Source organism: Lissotriton helveticus, chromosome 3_1, assembly GCF_964261635.1.
Source record: "Lissotriton helveticus chromosome 3_1, aLisHel1.1, whole genome shotgun sequence".
Lineage (NCBI taxonomy): Eukaryota > Metazoa > Chordata > Amphibia > Caudata > Salamandridae > Lissotriton > Lissotriton helveticus.
The window spans coordinates 730462828-730477325 of record NC_136061.1 but is presented as its reverse complement, the minus strand read 5'-3'; the positions used below and the strand labels follow the sequence as shown (position 1 = coordinate 730477325).

The 14498-nt window shown below is 45.1% G+C and overlaps 1 protein-coding gene across 8 annotated transcripts in view; it reads right to left on the bottom strand.

Annotated features, from left to right (window-relative positions):
• Positions 1-14498, bottom strand: part of PPFIBP2 (PPFIB scaffold protein 2) — a 1415596-nt gene that overhangs the window by 1049558 nt on the left and 351540 nt on the right. For 5 of the 8 annotated variants that reach the window (XM_078680882.1, XM_078680883.1, XM_078680884.1 and 2 more), the window contains exon 1: positions 2496-2737. The exons of the other annotated variants lie outside the window; for them this stretch is intronic. The gene's annotated coding sequence lies outside the window, so the exon portion shown is untranslated. Of the gene's footprint in view, positions 1-2495; positions 2738-14498 lie in introns of those variants that run through there. 8 annotated transcript variants of the gene reach the window in all.

Here is a 14498-nt window from a genome sequence, read left to right as displayed (position 1 = left end):
AAAGCAACTTCAACAATCACTCTTTTCCAACAGACGGAATGTGTTTTCCCAACGGTGTTTTTGCCTGAAATTATACATTCTTGACTACATAGTTAAGTACTGTTCCCTTCTTTTTATTGCAGTCAGTCAAACAGTAAAGGCCAGCCTTTCACTATGTTCAATAATAACAGTAAAAAATATAAAAACGACTGCTAACTACCGTAAATTATGCATGCTAAATAAAATTTAAAAAATAGACAACGTGTAGAATGGCCCCATATTACCATCTCACCGTTCTGGTGACATTTCCAAACAAACCACTTGCCCTTTGACCTTGTGGATTATGAGATCATAAGTTGACCATATTACTCAGTTACGCATTTTTAAATATGACAGTTATGTATCTTAAATATATGTATTTTTCCAACGTTGTTTATGTGAAAATACATATGACGCTTTGGAGTCTGTTGCTCTCTCTGAAGTAAAGGAGGTAATTTTTGGTATCTGAGGCCAACAATAGAACATGGGAGAGGACAAAAATGGTAATGTGCCGCCCACTGCATAGCAAAGGTAATTCTTAGTTTACGTGGGTTGGCATAGTAAATGGGGGAGGGAGCATCGCAAAATGCTGGAAGCAGAATACTAGAGGTAATCATTGGCAAATAAGGGTCACACAATGCACACAGGCAAATGTGAGACCTGGCCACTTGCTGGAAATAGCTTATTGAAAACTCCTAACATTAGTGGAGTATCCATGCAATACGCTAACCCACTCATTGGCAAAATGCTGGCACACTGGTGGCAATTCTTGGCGTATGGGTTACCCTATCGCATAAGGTGACAGGGCACCCACAGCGAAATGCTGGCCTTGGAATATTGGAAGTAATTCTTGACACCCATCACATGACAGTACCCACACCTGGAAAGGTGCTGACCTGGCATAATGCTGGCAATTCTTTTTTTATGGCGATGGAAGCTTCCCTGGCATGATGATTCCCACCCTTAGCCCTGGAATGGTATTAGTAATCTTTAGTTTAAGCTCTGCAGCTGCCAGGAGGAGAGCTCGGGTCGTTAGCTGCTTTCTCTTGGACTTCCTAGGCACCATCCTTACCTCTTCTACAGTACTTGTCTTTGAGCAGTATCCCTGCATTAGTAACCGAAAACACCTGATAAATGGACTCACATAGAGGAGGATGGAGACGGCCCGAGAGAGCAGATATTGCATATTTTATCTACCCAAAATCTTTGCTATCCCACTGCCATGATCTTTGAGTACTAAACTTAGTAGAAACCCTTTCCCCCAACTTACTCCAGTTAGGATACCCCATGTGCATTACACGTTCCTGGAATATGGTATAAAACGTCACGGGCTTCCAGTGCTGTGCAGTTACGTACTTCTTAACAAAGCTACAAGAGTACAGAAGGATCTTAAAAACCCAAGTGGAAAGGAAGCAAAAAAAGAGAGTTCTGGTCACCCATGGAAACCATCAGCAATGTGAACTGGGAATGTGTCTATGGGTGTCGCTTTGTGTTCCCAACAATATATTACTGGGGTACTTCATTTGCATTTTGAAAGTTTTGGTCTCCAGAGGAGTAAATTATCTTCTACCACCGTTCAGCATTAGAACTATAATCTTACGTCTTTAAATCGTGTAGAATCAACACAAAAAGGTAAAAAAAATACATATATATATATATATATATATATATATATATATATATATATATATATATATATATATACACACACATATACATGTACAATTTTTAGGCGAGGTTGGAAGGAAGCACAGTGACAGACAACCACTGCCCTTAAAGCAAAGGCACCTGAAAACGACTATCAAAACAACACAGATGCTCCACATAAACGGTATACGAACAAACTAATCCGCATTTATCGATTACTTGGCTATTGAATTACAAATTAAACGGAGGCGCATGTGCAAATTCAGCTATGCTTGAAAACAGAGCAAAGATAAGACGTGTGTGTGCCTCGCCCCTGCTAATTTAGCCTTGAAAAGCACACGCCTAGTAAAGTGGCAGGGTCACATTTCTCAAAATGAGTGAAGCAGACTCGTGCCCCTTCACAAGTTACGCAACACTGCTGGTATAGCATCCTTTATGGTGACACCTATAATTTGAGTTGCAGTCAAGTCCAATCCTTCTCAGGGCACCCCTCGCTGTCACTCTCCATTACTGACAAACCGCGGAGCCCAGTTTCTTAGAAACAGCTCCTTTGTCAGGCTTCACATTTGTGTAGCATGCGGTATAATTTGAACACCACTGGCACTGCATTATTGCTGGGGGGCATTGAGTTTTATCCCCGTAGTTGTAAGCTTCAATCTCGAATGAACGCCCAGGCGTGTGCCATTTAGTTCCCACGCCATCCACAAAGCACCCAACATTGATTAAATATGCGTTCAGAGTTACAGCATCAGGCGCCATTCCAGAAGCGAGGTGTCTCACATTTATGAAATCCTAATGTTCTTTAGTTTCCGGGATGACGCGTAACTCACCTCAGTCGCTCCTGTCGTCTCGATGGCTGTCCAAGCTTCCAAGAATAACTCCTCTGTTATCGAATCATATTTCGCACTTTTCAACTAGTGCCAAACTCCAGGCTGGCAGACCCAGCACTAAACCCGCGTGCCTCCGATAACGTCTGCCACGGAGACAGGAACGCGTCGAATCCGTCCGTCCCCAGCAGTTACTCAAGTGCAGCCTCCTGCGCCTCTGACTAATAGGAACGCCACTGTAATCTGGGCTGCACGCTTCATTTGTGCTCCCTGCAACTCCGCTGGGCTTATTAGCGATGCAAGGTTCAGGGTGCACTCTTAAAGGGGCCATGCCGAGCCCCGCAGGGCAGCGTCTCGCTCTGTGAAGTGGACTGGACGATGAAAGGATGAGCAGCCTGTCAGAAACATTGCATTCAATTAGTGATTTATAAACAACCTGTCATAGTGAAAAAGGGACCTAACGCCATGTCTCTTAGCTTGCACGTTATGAAATAGCAGCAGGTGCAGGGAGCACAGACAGGCGAAAGGCTCGAAGCACCACTCATTGTAATTTTATTTACATAGCGCTTACTACTCCTGAGAAGGCGCAGACATTGCTTTTTCGGTGAGTAGCACGCTACTCCGGAACCGGAACCCAAAAAGAATTAGTGGTTAATTAGAATAGGGAAATAGTAAATTACTTTGAGCAGTGGACATGTGAGTTTGTTATTTTGATTGAAAAGGATAGTGGAGGGATAGAAGGTAGAAAGGTTTGCATTTATATAGCGCCCGCTCCCCTGATGAGGTGTTGAGGCGCTTTTCGGAAGGTAGAACACCAGTGGCGTCACTGGGGTTGGTGTCACCCGGTGCGGGTAACTCATGGTGTCACCCCCTCACGACTTACCGCATGGACCACCTCTGTCGGAAATGTACGGTGCTAGGTACTGTCTTACTCCCTCTAGCTCCCTCTCTCTGTCTAGCTCCCTCTCTCTGTCTTACTCCCTCTAGCTCCCTCTCTCTCTGCCTTACTCCCTCTAGCTCCCTCTCTCTCTGTCTTACTCCCTCTAGCTCCCTCTCTCTGTCTTGCTCCCTCTAGCCTCCTCTCTCCCTCTCTTACTCCTTCTAGCTCCCTCTCTCTTTGTCTTACTCCCTCTTGCTCCCTCTCTCTCTGTCTTACTCCCTCTAGCTCCCTCTCTCTGTCTTACTCTATTTAGCTCCCACTCTTTCTCTTACTCCCTCTAGCTCCCACTCTCTCTCTTACTCCCTCTAGCTCCCTCTCTCTCTTACTCCCTCTAGCTCCCTCTCTCTGTCTTGCTCCCTCTAGCTCCCTCTCTCCGTCTTACTCCCTCTAGCTCCCTCTCTCTGTCTTACTCCCTCTAGCTTCCTCTCTCTCTGTCTTACTCCCTCTAGCCCTCTCTCTCTTACTCCCTCTAGCTCCCTCTCTCTCTTACTCCCTCTAGCCCCCTCTCTCTCTTGCTCCCTCTAGCTCTCTCTGTCTTACTCCCTCTAGCTCCCTCTCACTCTGTCTTGCTCCCTCTCTCTCTTACTCCCTCTAGCTCCCTCTCTCTGTCAAGAGCCCTCTAGCTCACTCTCTCTCTGTCTTACTCCCTCTCTCTGTCTAGCTCCCTCTCTCTCTGTCTTGCTCCCTCTAGCTCCCTCTGTCTCCCTCTCTCTGTCTTACTCCCTCTCTCTCTGTCTTACTCCCTCTAGCTCCCTCTCTCTGTCTTACTCCCTCTAACTCCCTCTCTGTCTTGCTCCCTCTAGCTCCCTCTCTATCGGTCTTGCTCTGCCTAGCTCCCTCTCTCTCTGTCTTACTCCCTCTAGCTCCCTCTCTCTCCGGCTTGGTCCCTCTAGCTCCCTCTCTCTGTCTTGCTCCCTCTAGCTCCCTCTCTCTCTCTTACTCCCTCTAGCTCCCTCTCTCTCTGTCTTGCTCGCTCTAGATCCCTGTAGCTCCCGCTCTCTCTATCTTACTCCCTCTAGCTCCCTCTCTCTGTCTAGCTCCCTCTCTCTAGCTCCCTCTCTCTCTGTCTTACTCCCTCTAGCTCCCTCTCTCTGTCTAGCTCCCTCTAGCTCCCTCTCTCTTGCTCCCTCTAGCTCCCTCTGTCTCCCTCTCTCTCGGTCTTACTCCCTCTAGCTCCCTCTCTCTCTGTCTTACTCCCTCTAGCTCCCTCTCTCTCTGTCGTACTCCCTCTAGCTCCTCTCTCTGTCTTCCTCCCTCTAGTTCCCTCTCTCTCTCTTACTCCCTCTAGCTCCCTCTCTCTCTGTCTTACTCCCTTTAGCTCCCTCTCCCTCTCTCTCTACCTTACTCCCTCTAGCTGGCTCTCTCTGTCTAGCTCCCTCTCTCGCTGTCTTGCTCCCTCTTGCTCCCTCTAGCTCCCTCTGACTCCCTCTCTCTCTGTCTTACTCCCTCTAGCTACCTCTCTCTGTCTAGCTCCCTCTCTCTCTGTCTTACTCCCTCTAGCTCCCTCTCTCTGTCTAGCTCCCTCGAGCTCCCTCTCTCTCTGTCTTGCTCCCTCTCTCTCTGTCTTACTCCCTCTAGCTGCCTCTGTCTCTGTCTAGCTCCCTCTCTCTCTGTCGTACTCCCTCTAGCTCCTCTCTCTGTCTTCCTCCCTCTAGCTCCCTCTCTCTCTATCTTACTCCCTCTAGCTCGCTCTCTCTGTCTAGCTCCCTCTCTCTCTGTCTTGCTCCCTCTAGCTCCCTCTGACTCCCTCTCTCTCTGTCTTACTCCCTCTAGCTACCTCTCTCTGTCTAGCTCCCTCTAGCTCCCTCTCTCTCTGTCTTACTCCCTCTAGCTCCCTCTCTCTGTCTAGCTCCGTCGAGCTCCCTCTCTCTCTGTCTTACTCCCTCTAGCTCCCTCTGTCTCTGTCTAGCTCCCTCTCTCTCTCTGTCTTACTCCCTCTAGCTCCCTCTGTCTCCCTCTCTCTCTTTCTTACTCCCTCTAGCGCCCTCTCTCTCTGTCTTGCTCCCTCTAGCTCCCTCTCTCTTATTCCCTCTAGCTCCCTCTCTCTCTGTCTTGCTCCCTCTAGCTCCCTCTCTCTCTATCGTACTCCCTCTAGCTCCCTCTCTCTGTCTAGCTCCCTCTCTCTCTCTGTCTTACTTCCTCTAGCTACCTCTGTCTCCCTCTCTCTGTCTTACTCCCTCTAGCTCCCTCTCTCTCTGTCTTTCTCACTCTAGCTCCCTCTCTCTCTGTCTTTCTCACTCTAACTCTCTCTCTCTGTCTTCTTACTCCCTCTAGCTCCCTCTCTCTCGCACATTATACGGGGGGGGGGCGGGGCAGGACCCCCCCCCCCCTCTTTTACACTCTCTGCCGCTTTCATGTGGTTTCTCTTTTAAAGCTTTTCAAAATGCAAAAAGAAATCTGTGTACAAGGCACCAGCGAGTTTGTAGACGTGAGAATTTTACGATATGAAACAGCTAAAGTAAAAGCTAATTTCCAAGCGGTTAATACCCCCCCTCCCCGGCCCCCCCTCTTTAGCACCGTGTCTTTTTCAATATAAATGGCGGGGGGCCCTCATTATTACACTTTTCAAACTTTAACTAATGAGAACATTTTAATTCGAATAGGTGAGAAAATATCTCTGTTCGCTTTTGTTTTTAAAGCGGATCGAGTCTCTCCGAGGCCTTCGGGTGCGGTGCAGGGGGTGCCATGTACAGAGGCCTGCTGGGGGGGGGGGGGGCGCAACCAGATGGTGTCACCCCCATGTGAGGGTGTCACCCGGTGCGCTCCGCACCCCCCGCACCCCCCTAGTGACGCCACTGTAGAACACTACTCCAGAGCCAAACCAGGATTAGTGGGAAATTAGTGTAGGGAAATATGAAATTAACTTGAGCGCTGGACATGTTAGTCTGTTAGTTGGATTGAAAAGGATAGTGGAGGGATAGAAGAGGGAAGGTCTAGAAAGTGTTTTTTATTTTCTATTGGAGCTAATAGCAGTAGGAGGTGGTTTGGGATGAGTAAAGGGGAGGTGGAGGGGAAAGAGTTAGAGGGATAGGCTTGTTTGGAAGATCTGAATAGTAAAATAGGTATGAGAGGATGCAAGGAGGGGTAGAGGAGGGAAGAGTCTAGAAAGGGTTATTTTGAGTATCATAATAGTAGAATGGGGTTTGAGATGAGTCAGAGTGAAGGTAGAGGATATATTGAGAGAAGTTTAGGGTGCGATATAGGGTAGTGTAATGAGATGCTGAATTAGAAGTAAAGTAATAGATATAAAGATACATAATTACATATATGTATAAGGAAGGTAATATGTATAGATTTAAGTTGTATTTAATAGAGACTTTTAAGTGTTGCAGTACTACAAGTTAATTTATTTGGCTCTATATATCATGGGAGAGGTGTGGTGTAGCGGCCAGAGTAGCAGACTCCGGAGGGATCATGGTTCGATGCCTGGTGGCGAGGCACCTCAGCTCTGCAACATATGACTCTGGTAAATAGTTAATTTATTCTCCCTGACGGCCCCCAGCGCCTTGAAACCTTAAGAAGAGATGTTTCGTGCTTTACAAATATGGATTATTATTATTGTTTTTTTATATAATTCAATAGTGAAGTAATTGTATATAAACAGTTATGATAAATGATTCACTTATTTAAGCAGTCACCTATATACATGTTAAACATAGAATATAACCATAAGTAATATGTAAGGTTCTTAAGCAGAATTAACTAATATCAATATATTCATGAACATATTATATACGTTTATACACAGCAAATATATATATATATATATATATATATATATATATATATATATATATATATATATATATGCACGCTCCTTTTCACACCAAAAAGAAACGAGTCACTCTTAAAGCGGGTGCTTCGAACCGCGTTGGTGTCCGCGGTTAACACATAACCGCTCCAAAATCCCAAAAGATACCCAGCCGGGTTAATCAGGACAAATAGCACTCACAAGCACGACAGTTGCTTTCAGCAGGGGGTAGATTTATTCAGATAGACGCGTTTCGGGAGAAAACTCCCCTCGTCAGTATTTACATCTGTGAAACTGAATACTGTGCCCTTATCTATGTTTGTCATGTATCATGAACATAAACGAGGGACTACGCAAAGCGCCTCATGAGCGCCATCTTTGAATGTACAAATACATTGTTTACCAGACATTGCTTGCAAGTGTGTTACACCATCAATTGCGCCGTGTATCGGCATAACCATCATCTTAATATTTACCCACATCGTTTATAATCAGAAAACCATTAGTATCTGAATTACGTGGCTAGGATGACTCAAAAACAACTTCAACCTGTGTATCGAGTCAGAAATCGGACATAGAAACATCAGGTAAATCTCGCCGTGGATCGGCAATGGCAGCCCCTATGGACTGCCTACTTAAGGTGCAGCAAAATATGCAGCAATGTACTTTACAAATGTTAACAAAAAGTTAATAAAGATAGCATCTTTAACCCCAAACCAAAATACAAAAATACAATTCATCTCAGAGTCATTATTCCATCAATTTTACAGATTCCATGCACTTTAACCCATCATTGTCAACCCAAATGAGAGGCCAGTTCTTCTCCCATGTTCAATCCCTTAGGTGCTCTGGTCTCTAAGTCTATGATATAACGAGACTCAAGTCTCCTAAGCGTGAGCAACCTATTGCCCCCTCTTGGATTTGCTTCAACTCTGTCCAAACAGAAATATCTCAAAAGGTTCCTGTCACTATTATGTTTGATAGAGAAGTGGCGTGCCACGGGATGAGTGAAATCCTTATTGGCTATAGCCCGCATGTGCTCTAGTATCCTCAGTTTGACAGGATTGATCGTGCTACCCACATATCTCAACATGCAAGGGCACACAAGACAGTAAACCGCATGATCGGATTATGTCCTGCCATTCCGATCATGCGGTTTACTTAGAGACCAGAGCACCTAAGGGATTGAACATGGGAGAAGAACTGGCCTCTCATTTGGGTTGACAATGATGGGTTAAAGTGCATGGAATCTGTAAAATTGATGGAATAATGACTCTGAGATTAATTGTATTTTTGTATTTTGGTGTTTTAAAACAAGTTGTGGCTTGGGGTTAAAGATGCTATCTTTATTAACTTTTTGTTAACATTTGTAAAGTACATTGCTGCATATTTTGCTGCACCTTAAGTAGGCAGTCCATAGGGGCTGCCATTGCCGATCCACGGCGCGATTTACCTGATGTTTCTATGTCCGATTTCTGACTCGATACACAGGTTGAAGTTGTTTTTGAGTCATCCTAGCCACGTAATTCAGATACTAATGGTTTTCTGATTATAAACGATGTGGGTAATTATTAAGATGATGGTTATGCCGATACACGGCGCAATTGATGGTGTAACACACTTGCAAGCAATGTCTGGTAAACAATGTATTTGTACATTCAAAGATGGCGCTCATGAGGCGCTTTGCGTAGTCCCTCGTTTATGTTCATGATACATGACAAACATAGATAAGGGCACAGTATTCAGTTTCACAGATGTAAATACTGACGAGGGGAGTTTTCTCCCGAAACGCGTCTATCTGAATAAATCTACCCCCTGCTGAAAGCAACTGTCGTGCTTGTGAGTGCTATTTGTCCTGATTAACCCGGCTGGGTATCTTTTGGGATTTTGGAGCTGTTATATATATATATATATATATATATATATATATATTAGCTACTGATGGTCGCCAGTAGGTTGTATTAGTTAGGATCGATTATCCATAGGAAAATCGTAACATTCTATTCCCAATAACTTTGGCGCTGATTGACAAAACTTTTTTGATAAAAAGGTAGCTCTTGGTTCAGAAAGATCCCTTTTTGGTAAATGGTGTAAATCCGTTCAGTAGCTGCTGAGAAAATCAAAATTAAAAAAGTTTCGATAACTATGGCCACGCAGGATCCCTGCACCCTCCCGATCACAGGCTTAATGCTAATGGCTGTCAACACTCCAAGCCAGGAAGTGTTGGCAGCCATCTTGTGCCTCGGTAAAACCGAGGCCCAAGAAATCAGTCAAACAAACACATAAAACACGAAAAGGGGGCAGGGTATAAACACCCTGACCCCCTAGGCCTGCTTAGGGGGTTCCCCCCAAATTTCTTTTTTTTTAAAATGGCAAAATCTGCAGAGGATCCGCGGATCCGGCCGAAAAAAAAAAAAGAAGCACGAGCTTCCGCACTTATTTACTATTTAGCCCCCGGGTGGGCAAAGTCCCGGGGGCAATATTGTTATTGTAATGGGGGCTCACAGCCCCCCCCCCCCTAGTCCCGGGGACTGCTAACCCCGGGGCTTCTACAATAAATGGGTGGGAGGGCTCAAAGGCCCCCCAAGCCCCGTGGACCGCCACCCCCCAGGGGTTTAAGAAAATATTGGCGGGGGGCTCAGAGCCCCCCCCCCCACAGCCCTGGGGAACACCACCTCCCCGGGGCTCTAAATATTAAAATTGGATGGTCCATGACGGACCGCCCAGCCCTGGGGACCACCACCTCCCCGGGGCTTCCGTAATGTTGGGAGGGGGGCCGCGTGGCCTCCCTCCTGGAGCCCTGTCATGGCCTTGGAGACCACCACCCCCCAGGGCAAGCTCCTGCAGTGTCCCAGGGTGCCCACCTCTGGGACACTGCAGTTTGCTATGGCAGGGCTGGAGCCTCGCGGCTTCCGCCCTGCCATAGCAAACTCTGCTTTGGTATTTGGAAGAGAGAGCAGGAAACCTGCTCTCTCTTCCAAATACCAAAGCAGATTGCTTTTCCACACGGGGAACTGCACCTTAGAAGCTCCCCGTGTGGAAAAGCAATGCCGGCTCCCGCAGGGCGCGGAGAGCCGGCGGAACCGTGGGGGGATTGGGGACCCCCCTCCACGGTAACCAACGGATAGTGCCGGCCCCAGGAAATGGGGTCCCTGGGGCCAATAGAGTCCTTAGGAGGGGGCCACGCAGCCCCCTCCATAAATAAAAAAATTATTATTTGGCCATGCGCCAGGGGATGGGGTCCCCGGGGCCGGAATTGGCCACGGGAGGGGGGCCCACGCGGCCCCCTTCCCGTAATGGGGAAGATGGGGGAAGTAATTCCCCTTGAATACTGGGGGTCCCTGGGGGCAACAAGCCCACAATGAACCTCCAGTATGCGCCAGGGAGCTGCGTTGGAGAGATGGGTTCAGAGGCCATGCCCATTTTTACTCCTCTCTGCAACGCAGCTCTGTGGCACTTACTGGAGGTACCTGGTGGGCTAGTTGCATCCCAGAGACCTTCAGGATTATAGGGGAATTACTTTCCCATCTTAAAACGCGCCACGGGGCGCATTTGCACACTGGTGAAGGGAGGGGGCGGGGCCTGAGGTGACATGTGTGCAAACACACCCTGTGGCGCATTTTAAGTTGGGGAATTAATTCCTTTTCAATCCTGAGGTCCCTTGGGGGCCAACTAGCCCACCAGGTACCCCCAATAAGCGCCACAGAGCTGCGTTTAGACACTTATATACCTATGTATTCTTCCATCGAACTTGAGATATACATATATAAAACATATTTAATTTTCAGAAAAACACGCATTCACTGGATGATGTCATCAGTGATGTCATTTGAGATGTCATGAGTGATGTTATGAGTGATGTCACTGACCATGTCATGGGTGATGTAAGATGTGACGTCATCAGCAGTGCATTGTGGGCGCGTGAGTTATAGTTAGCTGAACTAACTATAACGGGGGAATTTCACTGGTTTAGTACGAGTGAAATGTCCAGCTAACTAGAACAGCCCTGAAACCTATGTTTTTTTCAGGGAAAAAAAATAAATAAATATATATATATATATTACCTACTGGCGGTCGCCAGTAGGTATATATAGTTAGGATTTTTTCTCTATGGGTTTTTTGAAAATTCTATGTCTAATAACTTTGGCGTTTGTGGACGGAATCGGCTGAAATTTTCAGGAAAATGGCACATTTTGTTTCTGAGCAGCCCTTGAAAATTTGGGGGGGGTTCGTCCAGTGGGGGCCGAGAAAAAAGGGGGGTCCCAAAACGTGTTTTTAACATTGAGTTTTCCATAGGGCGGTTGGCCTCACTTTTAGCCCGAACGGCTGAATGGATTTGCACGAAACTTGGCAAAATTGTAGGGACTGGTAGCCCGATGTGCCTTTTGTAGGTCTCAATATATGTGCTCCAGTGGATTTTGAGAAATTAACGTTTAAAAAAAAGATATATATCTGTAACAGCGGACCGGTTAGCGCTCTGGTTCGCGGACTTTTCGCGCAACGGAGCTTTGTGAAGCGAAGCTGATTGGTTCTCCGGCGTCTGTCAACATTCCAAACAGTCCGTAGCGGCCGCCATCTTGTCTCTCGGTAGGATCGAGAGACAAGAGGAGGTCAAAACAAAGGGGGAAATAACTATAAGGGGGCATAGTAGATCCTCGCTGACCCCCTAGGTTTGATGTGGAGGTTTTAAAAGGGCCCCGCGGGGCAAAAAAAAAACAAAATAATAATAATCGAACGGCTGAATGGATTTGCACGAAACTTGGCAAAATATTAGGGACTGGTAGCCCGATGTGCCTTTGCTAGGTCTCAATATATGTGCTCCAGTGTATTTTGAGAAATTAACGTTGAAAAAAAGATATATATCTGTAACAGCGCTCCGCTTCGCGTACTTTTCGCGTTACGGAGCTTTGCGAAGCTGATTGGTTCTCCGGCGTCTGTCAACATTCCAAACAGTCCGTAGCGGCCGCCATCTTGTCCCTCGGTAGGATTGAGAGACAAGAGGAGGCCAAAGCGAAGGGGGAAATGACCATAAGGGGGCATAGTAGATCCTTCCTGACCTCTTAGGTTTGATGTACCATTTTGCCAAGTTTGGTGTAATTCCGTTCAGCCATTCAGGCTGTAGACGTATGTAAATGTCCTATGGAAAATTGCATGGGGAAAACACATTTGAAAGTGTTGAAATTTAGAACCAATTAAAATGTTACTTTGGTTTTGTATTTGTGTGTGATGAAAGTTAATTGGTTATGTATATATGTCAAATGAGAGGAAACCACAGCCATTTTGTGATACTACTGTCTGAGGTACATTTGTGAGGAATTTTTGGTGGTGAATTTCTGGTGTTTGATTTACACAGTACTAACACTTCTGCTACTTTTAAAAAGGTGAGTTGTTAATTTGTAAGGGGAACTATGTTGTACACTTGAAGATAATTTGAAAAATGTTTTCTGTTATTTATTTGCAGTCCTTCTGTTATACTAAATACTTGATGAAGTTAGTTTTATATTATGTATTACTAAAAACGATAAATGAAAGTGATTATTTTTTTCTGCAATTTACAGCAAGCAATTTCAAAATAAAATGGCTCACAATGAAGAGACCGTGGCAATTTCTTTTGAATTGTCCACTACATTGATTGAAATTGAGAGCACCAATAATGAAATATTGTCACAAGGAGGACATGACTTGTATGATTCCATTAGATTGATTGAAATGGACAGCACCAAGAATGAAATATTGTCACAAGGAGATGACTTGAATGATTCCACTACATTGATTGAAATTGAGAGCACCAATAATGAAATATTGTCACAAGGAGGAGATGGCTTGTATGATTCCATTAGATTGATTGAAATGGACAGCACCAATAATGAAATATTGTCACAAGGAGGAGATGACTTGAATGATTCCACTACATTGATTGAAATTGAGAGCACCAATAATGAAATATTGTCACGAGGAGATGACTTGAATGATTCCACTACATTGATTGAAATGGACAGCACCAATAATGAAATATTGTCAGAAGGAGGAGATGACTTGAATGATTTTTTTGATCAATCTCTTGATGGCGAATTTATCGAGTGTTTGGAGACCATAGAGTTACAAGAATCATCATTGCAGACTTTTAATGAGGAGATTCCAGATGAGATGATTGAAGAGGAAATTACTGATGAGGACATGTTACTAGTTGTTTCAAATTTAGAAAATTCTGAAGAATAAATTTATATTTAGAAATCAAAAATTGTTTGAGACATTATTTATTTTTATTTTTAATTTATGAGGTTGTAGCGAAGTGATTGTAGTATAAAATGAGACTTATAGTATAGAGTGCAACATTTTTATGTTACATGGTAAGTTTACTCATATTTACTTCCCTTCTGCCACTATATTATCTCCAATGTGTATTTGACATGTCTTCTTCATCTCCGGCCTCCTTTCTCTCACTGTGTGTCTCCGATGCATCTTATCGCTGGTATTTTGTGTAATTACAGAAGAGAGTAAAATAAAATAGTTCGGAACGTGAAAAGGGGGCAAAGTAGAGTACTCCTCACCCCCTAGGCCTTTTTAGGCGGTCCCAAAAGGATCAGTTTCTGCTTTCCTGAGAGATTATGGTATGAGTTCCATATACCACAATAACTTGCATTACAACATGCAAGATATCTATCTCCTATTACCAACTTTTGGAGATATTCGCGCTAAGCGCGAATATCTCCAAAAAGTAACACCTGCCCTGAGCAGTTCTTAGCCATGTTATCCAATGGGAGGTGGATAACATGGCTAAGAGTATTAGCTCGGTAATGCATGAATATCGCTGAGTTTTTAGCGATATTCATGCATTGCGGCCGTTTATTATCGCATTTGCGATAAACCTTGATAATAGTAAGGTTTATCTTCGATAATTTCTGATGATGCTTAGTGGTAAAAAATTGGTTGGTAAGCATCGTTAGCGATAAATATCGCTTAACTTTGGTAATATGCCCCAACGTCTGTTAACGTTCGATTCGAAGGAAATGAGGAAGTGTTGAAAAACATTGTCTGCGCCATCTTGCCTTTTTTGAAATGCCACACTTTTGTCGTGCACGGCAGCCATTTTAGATGTCTTGACCAGACCCACTCTCTGCACGCTGTCGATTCGTAGCATGGCTCCTCACCCTCGTAAGCATCTCCCCCAGGCACTGGTCACCACCGCTCTCTGTCTTATGCATGGGCAATAAACCTTCCCCCATCTGCGCTGCTCTTCCCTGAGAATCACACTCTGTGCCCGCCCGACACCTCCCTTTCGCCCTATTCACTACCGCACCCTCTGACACTCCTC